Source organism: Nyctereutes procyonoides, unplaced genomic scaffold (assembly GCF_905146905.1).
Source record: "Nyctereutes procyonoides isolate TBG_1078 unplaced genomic scaffold, NYPRO_anot_genome, whole genome shotgun sequence".
NCBI classification, from domain to species: Eukaryota; Metazoa; Chordata; class Mammalia; order Carnivora; family Canidae; genus Nyctereutes; species Nyctereutes procyonoides.
In genome coordinates this window covers 75,097,210-75,112,636 of record NW_026575140.1, presented here as the reverse complement: position 1 = coordinate 75,112,636, position 15,427 = coordinate 75,097,210, and the positions used below count along the sequence as shown (strand labels likewise).

The following is a 15,427-nucleotide window of genomic DNA, read 5'->3' as shown; positions in this document are numbered from 1 at the left end:
AGCATGGTGCAGCCAGCCGGGGTCTCCAGAGACACCAATAGACACATGGTCCTCTTGCTCTGCCCTGCTTGGAGCTTTGAGTGTCATGCAAAGAAAATAAAAATAAAAAGAGCCTGCAGGGGCACCTGGGTGGCTCTGTAGTTGAGCATCTGCCTTTAGCTCAGGTTGTGATCCCAGGGTCCTAGGATCAAGTCTCCCACTGGGGTCCCCACAGGGAGCCTGCTTCTCCCTCTGCCCATGTCTCTGCCTCTCTCTGCTTCATGAATAAATAATTAAAAATCTTTTTTTTAGTTCTTTTTTTATTTTTAAGATTTTTAAAAATTTATTCAGAGAGAGAGAGAGAGAGGCAGAGGCAGAGACACAGAGACACAGGCAGAGGGAGGAGCAGGCACCATGCAGGGATCCCGACGTGGGACTCAATCCTGGACCTCCAGGATCACACCGCCGGCTGCAGGCGGTGCTAAACCGCTGTGCCACCGGGGCTGCCCTAAAAATCTTAAAAAAAAAAAAAAAAAAAAAAGGAGCCTGTGGGAGGAAGGAGTTTGATTGCCATCCTTGGGGTAGTAAGAGTTAAAGCTGGAAGGACTTTCTGGAAGGAACTGGGAAGCCAGTGTGAAGCCTCAACTCTGAGAATATGTAAGACCCTGGCACCTGTGCAAAGCCTCCTATGGGGCCTTTGTCAGGCCCTGGCGTGTGACTCCCCCAGAGTTCAGCAGCCACAGCTCTACAAGTGGAGATGCTGCTGCCCTCTGCAGCCACACTTGGGGGAGGAGAACCAGAGGCCTGCAGTGGGTAGGGCTGGCTTAGGAAGCCGCAGAAGTCATTAGAGAACCAGGGGCTCTAGGAAGGCAGAAAAAATGAAGAGGGGAAGGGGTGGGGGGGAGCCAAAAAGGGACCTACAACCTAAAGTCTGGGCCACACAATATAAGCCAAGAAAGACCATGTGATGAGCCAGGGAAGCTGTGGGCTCAGAGGCAGGTCACAACCAGCCATCAGGTCCTCTCTGAGCAAGTCAGGAGGTGTTAGGCTGCGGGACGTCCACAGTGACACGACTAATTATAAAGAGGGCTGGGGCCTGCCCTGCTTCCTGCACACATGCCCCAGACCCCACCCCATCAACCTGCTCCCTACTCCTCCTCACCCCCTCTCATGTCCTCCTCAGCCTCAAAGGGTTCAACCTTGGGGCATGGAACTCTTCTTGCCCGATAGCAACAGAGCCCTTTCCTACACCATTTCTGAATAGATCATCCACGGAGACAGAGGACACAGTGGAAGGGTCTCTCCAATATCTAGGGTCTCCCTCAAGAAGGGCAAGGAGGTCACCATGAGGAGACGCAGGGACCCTTTCACTAGCCAGCCCATAAATCTACATGGTGTCCAGGGGACCTGTGATCTGCATCCTTCAGCCTCCTCCGTGTTCTGTTCATAGCTTCGGGCTGCAAAGGGCATGTCTGTCTTTACACGAGAAAGCAGCCACCGCAGGTTAAAAGGAAATGTTGGAGCTGGAGTCCTGCCTTCAGACTCCTGGCAAAGTGTGGATTGAGTCATGAGCTCTCTCCCACTCCACCCAGGACAAAGGTGCCACTGCCTTCCTGCCCAGGGCTCTGGGTCTCAGGAAACTCAGGCCCCTAATGCTCCCCACCACTCCTCAGGAAGAGCATGTCCTGTGAAGACTACCAGGAGGCATCTCTGCTCGGCAGAGGAAGGCCTAGAGCCAGGGGAAGGCGTGGGACGTGCACACGTGGTGTAGGGGCCAACATGGGACCAGCAGGAGAGTTCCAAGGAGGTCAAGTGTGGTTCCGCAGCCAGAAGGGGCCCTGGATGGCCAACAGGGGGGCATGGTCAGTGGAGGCCACCTGCCCCGCCTTCAGGAAAGCAGTTTCCTGAATTTGGTGGGAGCCTGGACTGGATGACCTCTTGTCACTTCACTCTTCAATACCTCACTTCCCTAATGTTCAAAACCACAGGGTTGGGCAGGACTCATCTATTTGTATAACAAACATCAAGGACCTGGCTCTGGGCCAACAGATAAAAGACACCGCCCCCCCACCCCCCACCCTGGGAACCTCCAGCCCGGTAAGAAGCGAGGAACTGATCTCAATGCAGTAATCAGTGCTATGAGGCAGGGAAGTTGTAGTGGACACCGCTAGCTATTCCCCAACATGCTTCCTTTCCTTTCTCAGCATTAGGACCCAAAAATTACAACTGGTATGTGTGGTCCAGAATAAAGACTATGTTTCCCAGCTCTCTTGCAGCAAGATGTGCCTATGTGGTTAAGTTCTTTCCCATGGGACATAGGGCAAAATGATGTGTCGTTTCTATGAAGTGTTCTTAAAGGGAAAATACCTTCATGCTGCCTGGAATGTGGACTTGAGGGCTGGAACTGAAGCAGCCACCTTAAACTATGAGGTAGAAGCTATGTGTTACAAATGACTAAGCACAAGATTCCTAGTGTTGGTACAGCTGTCACAGCAGCTGTGGACTACCCATGTTTGTGCTACTGTTATTTGGAGTTCTCTGCACTCACAACTAAACCTAAACACACCTTAAAAAGAAGCCATTATTTAACACTACTGAACCATACACTTAAATATGGTTAAGATGGTCAATTTTATACATTTTTTACCACAATAGGAAAAACGAAGAAGAAGCAGCCAAAATCAAATTCAGAGAGACAGAATGTAGGTAGTTAATGAGCTAAGGAAGGAGAGAAGGGGGGGAATGGGAAGTTAGTGTCTAATGGGTATAGCATTTCAGTTCTGCAAAATAAAAAACATTCTGGAGACGGATGGTGGTGATGGTGGCACAACACTAAGAACCATACTTAACACCACCAAACTACATCCTTAAAGATGGCTCAAATGGTAAATTTTATGTTATGTGTATTTTACTGCAATTTTTAAAAAGCAGCACCAGCAGCCTAGGCACAAGGGAACCTTCTAGAATGCTTTCATGAGTGCACACTTGGTGAGTCAAAACTCATCAAATTACATATTGAAAATGGATGAATTTCATTAAATGTAAATTAAACCTCTATAACGTGCTACGGGAATACATAAGTAGACCCTTTGAGAGGCTAAAAGGCTTCCCAGAGGAGGAGTCATAAGTAAGAGCGCAAATAGCAGACTCTACTATTTTATAAGCTGATTACAAAGAAAGAAACTTTATTCCTTCTATATCCCGAAAAACATGGGAAGAGACAGGGGAATCTATTGTGGGTTCAGTCTGAGGACAGGCCTTAGCCCCTCTTCTAGGGCAACTCACCACTGCTGGTTGATGAAACAGCCCTCCGAGCACATGGGCCCATCATAGGGTCCCTGACCCAGTCAATACTCATTCACACATTCACTAAATGAACACCCCATGCCAGAAAGTATAATACCCTGTGCAGGATGAGAACAGAACAGTGAATGATAGAGACAAGTTCCTACCCCACGAAACAGATGCTGTCGTACAGAAGATGGACATTAGGCAAGTAAACCAATGAATAAGTCTGATGAGTATAGATTGGGATCATCTCCATGTAGGAAGTGATAAGAGAACACTTCAGTTAGGATGCCCAGGGAGAGCCTGAGGAGGGGGCCGTTGGGTAGAGACCTGGAAGGGAAGTCAGCCTTTTCAAGAACAGCAGGAAGTGCACGCAAGCGGCAGAACAGTATGGGTGTGCTTGCTCGAGGTGCCCAGGAAACGGGTGTTACACAATGTTGCCCAAGAGGCAGGCATGAGCCAGGTCCCCTAGTGCTTTGCAGGTCACAGTGAAAAGTTTGGATTTTATTCTAAGGGCAACAGGGAAGTGATAAAGATTTGACCTAATGATGTTTTTAGAAGATCGCTCTTGCTGCTCTGTGGGAAATGGATTGGAGAAGGGCAACAGTAGAAGGACTATTACAGGATTCCTAAGGAGACACTACGGCAACTTGAACAAAAATTCTAGCAAAGTAGAGGGAAGTGGTGACTTTTTCGGTACATGCAAAGTTAAAACTGAGAGGCCTGGTGAAATATGAATAAGGTCTGTGGATTTTACTAATATCAGTTGCCCCATTTTGACATTGTGCTACAGCTATGTAAGATGTTACCACTGGGGAAAACCAGGTGAAGGGTACACAAGATCTCTTTATACTATTTTTTTGCAACTTCCCATGAATCTCTAATTATTTTAAAATAATTTTTTTAATTCTCAACAGCAAGCACACACCCAACAAAAAGACGGCAAGTACTAACTCCAGAGGGAGGAAAAAAGGAATTCTAATCATAGCACATTATCCAGCTTAGCTGTAAACAACACTCACATAGTCATACCAACATATAAACACTAAGCCCTGGTGAGCATGAAACTTTAACCCAAAGTTGTGATAACACTGTCCTGGAGATGCAAGAAGGGGGACGAAGCGGGCATATGAAAAAGCTAAACCTATTTCCACGGGTGAAAGTAAACAGATACTACTTAAAACTGAAAAAGTGGGAAACAGCTATCAATAGCTATCTATATGAGAATTCTAAAATACAGATGTAAATAGCAGAAAAACTAACCAAAATAGTTGAGAGTGATTGCTTTGGGAAATGAGAATTTAGAATGGGGAAATAGATTGCTTTTACACGACAAACCTAGTAATATACTTTTTTCTCTGTAAATACATCAGTTTACTAGGCAATAAAAATTAAATAAATTTAAAGAAATAGGTTGAAGCCTGCCCCCAAAGGACAGAGACTTGCTTACTAGTGGTTTGCATGGAAGTGAAGGTGTTGGAAGGAGGAGACAAAGAATCCCGGATGACCCCTAGGTTTTTGCTTGAGCAATGAATGGATGATGATGCCATCTGCTGAGCTAGAAAAGGCTAGGGGAGCAGGGAGGTGGAGAAGTGGATATATTAAATCTGCAAAGCCCATCGGACATCCAGACAAGAAGATAGCTGGATATCCTAGTTCTGGGCACAGGGGTAAAGTCAGGGCTGGAGATAAAACTTGATAGATAATCAACATTTGGATGGTAGGCTCAGATTATGGAACAAGTGAGATTATGCAGGGAGACATTATAGAGAAATAATCAACCCCAGGCCTAGAATCTGAGGTAGCCCAATATTTCGAGTATTGGGGGAAACAAAGGAGATTAAACAGGAGCCAGAGAGGGAGGAAAAAAGCTAGGGGTCCGTGGAGCCACAGAAGAAAAAGTTTAAAAAAAAAAAGCAATCAATGAGGTCAACTGCTGTTAAGAAGTCAAGTAAAGGGCAGGGGAGGAAAAAAAAAAAGTCATGTAAAATGATTAAATAAAACTAAGGAGGAGGAGGTGGGGTCAAGAAGATGAGGAGGACCAAGTTCCAAAGATGACCCCCTCTATAAACCATGCCCCCCATTGTAATCCCTTCCCCTTGAAACCAGCATGGCCCTGTGTTTTGCTTATGATCAATAGCATATGGTAAAAGTCACACTGCATGACTTCCAAGGCTAGGTCGTAAGAAGCCTTGCAGCTTCCACCTGTTTCTCCAGGAATGCTCACTCTTGGGACACTCCCTCTTAAGACCCAGCTGCCATTCTGAGAGCCTAAGTCACATAAGTGGCCATGCGTAGGCACTCCAGTCACCAGACCCAGCTAAGCTCCCAGCCAACAGCCACCATCAATTGCCAGTCATGTCAGTGCACTGTCTTCGATGTCCAGCTCAGCTGAGCCTTTGGATGACTCCAGACCCAGCTGCTACCAACCGCAACCTCAAGAGAAAGAAACCTCAAGTGAGAATTTCCTTCAACCACAGCCGCATGAGATACATTAATAAATTGTTTAAAGCCATTAAATTTTGAAGTGGTTTGTGATATAGCAATAGATAACCAGACAGTGACTTTAGCAAGTGCAGCTCAGTGGAGCTCTGGTAACAGAAGCCAGACTGCTGTGGCAAGTGAGGGTAAATGGCAGAGTGTGGACTTCTTTTCAGGAAGTCTGGTTGTGACTAGTGTGGGAGGTGGAGTCCAGGAGAGCTTGGTTTTGTTTTGTTTTGTTTTTTAAGATGGGAGATACTGGAGCACGGTTGTATGTTGATGATGATTATTCCTAGAGGCAGAGAAAGACTAATGAAAAAGAGGAAGAAGAAAGCAAAACAGTAGGGTCCTAGCCCAGAGGGAGGGATCTAGAAGGAGGAAGAAGGCAAAGAAGATAGGGGAGGTGAGAAGGTTTGAGAACTTGAAGGTGGGAAGGTCAGGGGTTTTCACAAGCAGCTAGGTCATCAGCTGCTTGAGAAGGTCCGAGAGATGGAGGAAAGATGAGACTGGTTCGAGAAAAATAGATAATATAAGAATCATATCAAAAAGTGGGTGTGGTAGAATTCTAAAAACAGCCTCCCAAGATTCCCTACCTCCTAATCTCTGGAGTCTGTAAATGAGACAAGACGTCATCCTCATGACTGTGTTATGTTATATGGCACAGTTGATCTTAAATTTTTTTTAAATTTTTATTTATTTATGATAGTCACAGAGAGAGAGAGAGGCAGAGACACAGGCAGAGGGAGAAGCAGACTCCATGCACCGGAAGCCCGATGTGGGATTCGATCCCGGGTCTCCAGGATCGCGCCCTGGGCCAAAGGCAGGCGCCAAACCGCTGCGCCACCCAGGGATCCCCGGCACAGTTGATCTTAAAAGAGGGATGTTATTAGGGTGCCTGGATGGCTCAGTCCATGAAACATCCGACTCTTGATTTTTTTTTTTTTGGCTCAGGTCACGATCTCAGAGTTGTGAGATCAAGCCCCATGTCGATTAAGATTAACCCCCTTCTTAAGATTCTCTCTCTCCTTTTACCTCTACCCTTTCCCCATCCCCCAAAACAGAGAGAAAGCAATACACAGAGGCCTACCATAATCACATGAGCCTTTCAAAAGCAGAGAATGTTCTCTGGCTAGTGGCAGAAGAGAAAAAGAAGAAATCAGAGGGATCTGAAGCACAAGGGAGATTCAACATGCCACTGCTGGCCGCTTGGGAAGGAATGTGGGCAGCGTCCGGGAGCAGATAGCAGATCCCAACTAGCAGCCAGCAAGGCAACAGGGACCTCATACCTACAGCTGTAAGGATGCCGATTTGGCCAACAGCGTAGATGGGTTTGGAAGTGGATTTTTGCCCTGGGTCTCCAGATAAGAGCCAGCCCCACCTACACCTTAATTTTGGCCTTGTGAGATTCCAGCCAGAGAACCAGCTGATCCCCGGGATTTCTGACGTGTAGACTGTGTTGTTTTGAGCCACTAAGTTGCTGGGCATGAGCCCTGACTCAGTCAGGACACTCCCCCCTCTTGCTGTAGGGCCTTCTGGGGCAGCTCCACCCCTCATGTGGGGATGACTCAGCCTCTCAGTGTCCTCCGTGTCCTAAGATGACGACAGCTGTCATCACAGCTCTGGCCTTTGTAGCCTCCTGCCATCTAGACCTGAGCTGTCCACCATGGCAGCCACTCACCTCGGGTGGCTACTTAGATGGAAACTTAAAGGAATTACATTCAAGTAAATTAAATGTTCGGTTCCTCAGTCACACCAGTGACATTTCAGGTACTCGACAGCAGGGTGACTCCTGGCTCACCCACTGGACGGAGCAGAAATCATCTCCATCCTTACAGGAAGTACTGTTGGACAGAGCTGGGCTGGACAATGGACAGGAACCATGGCTGTCTGAGCCACTGCCCCTCAGCAGTGGCTGAACTCATGAAAAGGAGGCAGAACAAGAGGGCCCTTCAGGGCACACCTCTCAGCCACCCTCAACTCCAGCCCCAGGAATGCTCTGAGTACACCAACACCTCTGAGCCTAAAGCATAGTGTGGTGAGGCTCAAGGAGGGGAAAGTTTCTTCTTACCGCTAGTCTGAGGCACCCCAACCCCCCCACATTCTTTACTTCCTGCCTCAGCACAACTGACAGTGGAAGTTCACATCCTTCAGAGGAACACCAACAAGCCCTCCCCCGCAAGGGCGTGGTACGCCTCTAGCCCTAACCAGCCACTCACACCGTCATAACACATACCAACTCGGTACATTGAGCAATGACCATATTTGCCCACTGTGTGGGACATCAATACGTCTGTAGGATGCTCCTTGTCCACCCAGTTTCTTCTCATCTCTAACACTTCCTGTCCTCCCCAGTACCTTCTGTCTTGCTCCCTTGTTTCTGTAAACACCTGCTGGGCCACAACCAACAAGTGTTCTGCACAGAACACTCACAACTCAGGGCAAAGAGGGGTGCTGGGGTGGCTCAGTTGGTTAAGCTTTTGGCTCTTGGTTTCGGCCCAGGTCATGATCTCAAGGTCCTGGAATTGAGAACCACGTTAGCGGCGGCGGGGGGGGGGGGGGGGGGGGGTCCCTACTCAGTGGGGAGTCTACTTGTCTCCCTCCCACTCCTCCTCACTACAATCTCTGTCTCTCATATAAATAAATCTTTAAAAAAAAAAACTGAGGACAAAGAAATGCCTCTCTCCCCACCTAAAACTCCAGAGGTAAGAATACAATTCTGATTCCACCAGACTTAACATCCATCCCTCTCAGCCCTGTGGTAGATACTTGCTTTATTTACACTGAGAAAACTAAAAAACACTTCATAGTCATTTTCCCAAAGCAAAGACTTGGTCAACCCCAAGATGAATTGAAGCCCATCTCTCTCTAGAAACTGAAAACCGCTTAACAACTTTTAAATGCTGGCTTTCCTATATCCTCTCTATCAAGGTGCCAAAAATCATACAGCCCAATCTCAGGCAGGCTCCCCATAAAAAAGGCCCCCCTAAACTAACTTGAAGACCATGAAGAGACCAGCTGGGGCCATACCAGCTGAAAGACTTGAAGCCAGGAAGGCATCGGATATTTGGAGAAGGAATTTGAGCTTGAGAAGAACCCCAACTATAGCACATGCATCAAAACACACTAGATTTACCACACTCCTGTTGGAATGGCAGGGCAACTCTGAAAAGGTGAAATCACTCAGGATGATCATACATACATTACTGCTAATTTAAGACATGTAAAAAGCCACTGATACTTCCTTTGCTCAGTGTGCTAAATTTTTAGTGTTTGGTGTTAGTGAACATAAAATATGTATCAGGCATTTCAAAGGATACTCAGTCATCCTAATCTTATTTTTCATCAAGGGTCTGCAAACGCAAAACCTCCTACTGTTTAAGCAGCTCAACTGTCAACAGCTGGGGAGGAGAATCTTGCCCGAGCCAGGAGAAATAGGATAAAAACCCTCAGAGAAGTCAGAAGCAGTAGGGATGGAGAAGGGAACCTTAGGGAAACGAAAGAGATAAAATCAAAAAGATACGGTCCCTAGCAGATGTAGGGAAAGTGATGAGATAATATTTCTAAATGGGATTTTTTTTTTTTTGCTTCCCTTTCTCCACACAGTCCCACTTTAAGCAGCGAAGCTTTTGTGTGTATGCCTCAGTAAAGGGATGAGACAGCAAAAACCAGGGGAAATAATGGGAAGCCACTTCCAGCTTTTGGATTTCAATTGTCTGGGCCCTTGATAAAACAAAAAGGACTCAAAAACCTGTACCAAAGATACAGGGCAATCTCGTGGGTGAAGCCAGACCTCCCACTGGCATTATCCCCAGCAGACAAGAGCCAGAGAGGAAGAAATGGGAGTACAGATGTTGGTGGGTTCCGCCCTCAGGGACTTCAGGATAAATGACTGCAGAGGATAACCTATTTCGGGGGCAATTGGAACCTTGGAAAGGGTCACATTCTCTTGCTACCCTAGAATGATTCCTATGTGCCCAAGAGTGACCTGGAAGTTGGTAGCTGAGATACACCAGACCTAAGGAAACCATGCAGGCAGAAATCAGGCAAGAGACATCTCAGTGGATACTTGGCTTGCTATTTTAGAACAAGGGCCACTTCCTCTAGTGCTCTGGCAAATACATATGGGACATTCTCCCAAGATTCAGGCAATCACCGAGGAAAGGAGGAGTGACTCCATCAGCCATCTGAAACTAAGTGTCCACCACTCCCAGTAGCAATGTAGGTATATTACAGGAAAAAAAAAAGATGTTTCCTGCATCTCTGAGTTGGTAGACTAAAATAATAATCCCTCTGTAAGAATTAAGGGAGGGGAAAAGTTGGAAACCAGCAAATTTCTAGCTAGAAAACTGGATAGGTGATGCCATCCGCAGATGTTGGGAATGAAGGAATGGGAGCAAACTGAACAGGGAATGATGGAGTGAAGGTGTGGATGTGTTGAGGGTAAGATGCTGACGGGGTGTCCAAAGGCATGTCAAAGGCAGGTGGATAATGAGTGGTGCTCAGGAATGAGGTCTACCTGAAACGACAGGTTTTGGCATCACGGGGTCCACACGAGTACCAGCTGATGGATGAGTAGCAGGTCAGAGTGATCTTCTCGTGCGCTCACTAGATGCCAGTCATTGCCGTAAGTTTTTTCACGTGTATTAATAACTCATTCAATCCTTAAATCAACCCACTCTGTGGGGCAGGTACTCCTACGAACCTCATTTTTCCCACATGTAAAGAAACAGATAATCAATGTTTCAGACCTCAAAGCGAATAACCAGAGGAATCAGAAGTCACATCGGGAAATCTGCAACCTGCTCATATGACGACCACCATGCTATAAAATAGACTAGAAAAGGAAGAAGGAGCTGGCAGGGGGAAAACCAGAAAACGCATTATATCCTAAAACCCAAAGTACAAGAGGATTTCAAGGAGGAAATAGTGGGAGGTACCAAATTTGCAGTGATTTCCAGTCACTGATTATAACTAAACAGACCCACTGGGATTGTACACAGGAGATCCTAATGCCCAGGGGAGGGAGGTTTTCTGACATCTGAGGGATAGAAGACAAGTGGGTGTTGCCAGGACAGGGAGGTGGCGAAATAAGGCAAGCACGACTCTTCCAAGAGACCTGTGAAGAGGAAAGGACTAGAATCTACTCAAACATGGGACCCCGGGTGGCTCAGCAGTTGAGCATCTGCCTTCGGCTCAGGGCATGATCCCGGGGCTCCGGGATCGAGTCCCACATGGGGATCCCTGCATGGAGCCTGCTTCACCCTCTGCCTGTGTCTCTGCCTCTGTGTGTCTCTCATGAATAAATAAATAAAATCTTTAAAGAAAAAAAGGAATCTACTCAAACATGTTCATTTCTTAAAGGAGAACAATTTGGAGACTATTATATGGTGAAGGGAAAGTCAGTAGAAAATGAAAGTTTTAAGGACACAGGCCTGTGACAGAGACTGTGAACATGAAGAGAAAGAACACTAGAGACATTGTCAATCCAGGACTTGAACCTCACACGGGCCCTTGATGCTGACAGCCCCGCTGTATTTCCATAGTCTGTCCACTGTGCCGTTTCCTGGCACCATGCTTCTCAGACGGCTGTCACCCAGAAACCTGTCAGAAATGCAAGTTCTGCTCAGCGGCTGAGCATCTGCCTTCAGCTCAGGTCATGATCCTGGAGTCCTGGGATCAAGTCCCACATCAGGTTCCCCACACGGAGCCTGCTTCTCCCTCAGCCTGTGTCTCTACCTCTCTCTGTGTGTCTCTCATGAATAAATAAATAAAATCTTTAAAAAAAAAAAAAAAGAAATGCAAGTTCTCCAGCCCACCCTAGACCTCCAGGATCAGAAACTTTCACCAGGCCTTTAACCAGCTTACGATTCTGTTACACACTCAAGTGAGAACCAACCACCCTAGATGACTAGTTTATAACTCCTCCTCTCTCTTTAAATGTCCCCTCCCACTTCATCCCTATTCTCAGCTGACTTTGCTTCCTAATTCACAAACACAAAGAGGCCATGGGGGGGGGCGGGGGGGGGAGTGTGCCCAGCTTCCATCACATGCAACCTCCTCCCTGCATCTGGGCCCAAATGGTGCCTCCTCTCTTCTCGCTTTGGATGGATGCTTTGTGTCCTGGCCTGTACTGGATCCCCTCCTTTCTCACCACTTCAAGGACATTGCTCAGGCTCTCCTCCTCTCTCCCCCACATCACCAGTGTTCCCTCTCCAATGGCTCTTTCTCCTTAGCATACAAGGATAGTTATTTTTTCCATTTAAAAATTTTTCTTGGGGCACCTGGGTGGCTCAGTTGGTTGAGCATCTGCCTTCAGTTCAGGTCATGATCTCGAATTCATGGGATTCAGTCCTGCATCTGGCTCCCTGCTCAGCAGGGAGCCTGCTTCTCCCTCTCTCCACCCCTGCCCATGCTCTTGGGGCACACGTGCTCCCTCTCTCATTATAAACATATAAACATATATATACACACACATATATATATACATCTTTTACATAAAAATATAATTTTTAAATAAAAATTTTTCTTGACATTACTTTTACTTCCCACCCAGTCTCTCTCCTTCCTTTACCACAAAACTCCTCCAAAGAGTTGTCCACACTGTACCCCATCCCTCTCCTCCCATTCTTGAGCCCATCCACAGACTTTCTCACCTCACTGCTCCACCAAAACCATTTTTGTCAAGGCCACCAACACCCGTGTAAATCAATCCCCAGATTCATGTGACCTAATCCATATACAGCATTTGACATAACTGATCTTTCCTCCACTGTACATTTCCTTCTCTGGGCTTACAGCACACCACCATCCCTCAGGTTTTTTTCTTCTCTACTTCATCATAACCATTTATGTCTCTCCAATGGTTCCTACTCCATTCTAAAGCCATTTAATGGCAGAGAGCTTCAGGATTCAGTCCTGGCACATCCCTACTTGTCCTCCCTTAGTGACCTCCCCTAATCTCGTGGCTTTAAATAACAGCCATATGCTGACGACTCTCAAATCTGTATCTGCAACCCAGACCCTGCCAAACTTGGACATCCAACTGCTTTCTTGACATCGTGACGTGCCTAACAGGCACCTCAAACTTAATATATATTAAGCCAAGCTCCTTTCCTCTCCCCCAACCCACCTTCTCAGTTAATGTTCAAAAATTCCTCCCTCATCCACACTACCTCATCCATCAAAAAACCTTACTGGCTCTACATTCCAGATACACCCAGAAGCCAACCACTCCTTACCACCCCTCCTGCTACCTATCACACTGACACTATCATCTCTCAACAGATAATTTTTGTGACACCCTAAGTGGTCTCCTGCTTCTACTCTGGCTCTTTTCAGATGTGTTCTCATATATCAGCTGGAAGGATTCTGTTAAAACAGAAGTTAGATCCATGTCCATCCTCTACTCAAAATGTCTCCATACCTCCCATCTGAGTAAAAGTGGAAGGGCCTTAGGGTCCTATATGGTGCAATCCCTGCCTTCTCTCATTGACCTCACCTCCCACATCACTTTCTTCACTCCAGCCACACTGACCTTCTTCTTCTTCCTCAAAAATGGTAAGTGTGGAGCACCTGGGTGGTTCAGTGGTTGAGCAGCTGCCTTTGGCTCAGGTCATGTTCCCGGGGTCCTAGGATCAAGTCCCATCGGGGTCCCTACAGGGAGCCTGCTTCTCCCTCTGCCTATGTCTCTGCCTCTCTGTGTGTCTCTCATGAATAAATAAAATCTTTTTTTAAATGGCAAGTGTGTTTCAACCTCACAACCTCTGTGTTTATAGTCCACCTCTGCCTAGAACCTTCTTCCCTAAGATAGCCAGATGATTCACTCCCTCATCCCCTTCAGTTCACTCAGATGTCACCACTTCATTGAGACCATCTCTGATGACACCTTACACACTGTATCCCCCCTCCATTTCATTGCCTTCCATAGCTCCTACTGCTACCTAAAGTACTACAGATTTCACTTATTTGGTTATTATCTTCTGCTTCTTGGAGAATGTAAGCTCCTTGAAGGCAAAAGTAAGTTTTGCCTGTTTTGCTCGCTGCAGTTCCCCCCCACCCCGGGGGGGTACATAGAAGAGTACCCAGTACATCCAATAGCTATCCCTAAAACGTGGTGGAATGAGGGCCCCAAGGGAGTGTGCAGAGCTGGGATCAGAAGGGATTCACCTTGGACAAGAAGAGAGAAGCTTCCTCTTTCACTGCCCTAGAGTATTGGTAAGAATGGATTCCGGGGGATTCCTGGGTGGCTCAGCGGTTTGGTGCCCGCCTTCCACCCAGGGCACGATCCTGGAGACCGGGATCAAGTCCCACATCAGGCTCTCTGCATGGAGCCTGCTTCTCCCTCTGCCTGTTTCTGCCTCTCTCTGTGTGTGTCTCTCACGAGTAAATAAATTATTAAAAAAAGAATGGATTTGGATATGTTTGCAGGCAGAAATTTAAGTATTTCCCTCCAGGTTGCCCCTAGTTTCTCTGGGAAATAGAAGACAAGGAGGGACTTTGAGAATGGTGATGGCCAGCTAGAGCAGCCATGGGGGCAGGGGGGGGGGAGGAGATAAGGACACTTGGAAGAACCAACAAGCCAAGTGAAGTTGAAAACCTGGGTTTAGGGGCGCCTGAGTGGTTCAGTGGGTTGAGAGTGTCTGCCTTTGGCTCAGGGCATGATCTTGGGGTCCTGGGATGGAGCCCCTAGTCAGGCTCCCTGCTCAACAGAGAGCCTGCTTCTCCCTCTCCCTCCGCCCCTCCCCTTGCTCCTGCTCGCTGTCAAATAAATAAAATCTAGAAGAAGAAGAAGGAGGAGGAGGAGGAGGAGGAGGAGGAGGAGGAGGAGGAGGAGGAGGAGAAAAGAAAAAAGAAAAGAAAAAAAAAATAAAAAAAAAAATAAAAAAAAAGAAAAAAGAAAAGAAAAGAAAAGAAAAAGAAAGAAAACCTGGGTTTGCCTTGGCACCAATCTACCTGGCTGCGCCATTTTCTTCAACACCATGAAGACACAAACGAATGGGGGCAGGCGAAGTTCTGTCTCGGCCTTTTCTTGAAAAAGTAAAAAGACTCCCTTCCACTAAGTGCCTCTGTTTACCCACTCAGGGAGCCATCAGCAATCATCACCAATCACCGGTTCCATGTTAGCAAAATGAGCAGAGAGTGTGCTTCAGAGGAGAGAAAAGGAGGAGAGGCAAAGAACAGGCTCCCTCCCAGACCGGTGGGAAGGAGCGGGGCACTTGGCCTCCCCCAAACCTGGAAGCTGAGATCTGTGTGTGTACGTGTGTGTACACGTGTATATACACACACACACACAACACATACATACGCTTACACATACCCTCACACACACACACCCCCCCCCGCCCCCGGGCTCAAGCCCCGGGCCTCCCCCACTGCCTTCCCGCGGTCCGGGCCCCCGACCCCCGCGGGTCCGCCTCCCACCGGCTCCGCCCCCTCCAAGCTCGCGCGTCGCTTTCCCGCCACGTGCCGCTCTGTATATACCCGTCGCCTGGGAGACGCCGGCCGGGCGGGGCTCCCCTGACGTCACACTGGGAACAAGCCAATCGCCGTGACGCGTCTCAGTGACGCGAGACGCGCGGTGGGGCTCTGCCGGCCGGGGCGCAATGAGGCGGCTGCCCGCTGGGTGGCGCCGATTTCCCGGGGAGGTCCTCACTGGGCCCCCGGCGGAGGTGGGGGAGAG

General features: G+C 47.7%; 1 protein-coding gene across 8 annotated transcripts in view; it reads right to left on the bottom strand.

Annotated features, from left to right (window-relative positions):
• LOC129496708 (uncharacterized) overlaps positions 1-15,427 on the bottom strand; it is a 283,680-nt gene that overhangs the window by 251,686 nt on the left and 16,567 nt on the right. The window contains exon 1 of one of the 8 annotated variants that reach the window (XM_055304915.1): positions 15,229-15,336. The exons of the other annotated variants lie outside the window; for them this stretch is intronic. The gene's annotated coding sequence lies outside the window, so the exon portion shown is untranslated. Of the gene's footprint in view, positions 1-15,228; positions 15,337-15,427 lie in introns of those variants that run through there. 8 annotated transcript variants of the gene reach the window in all.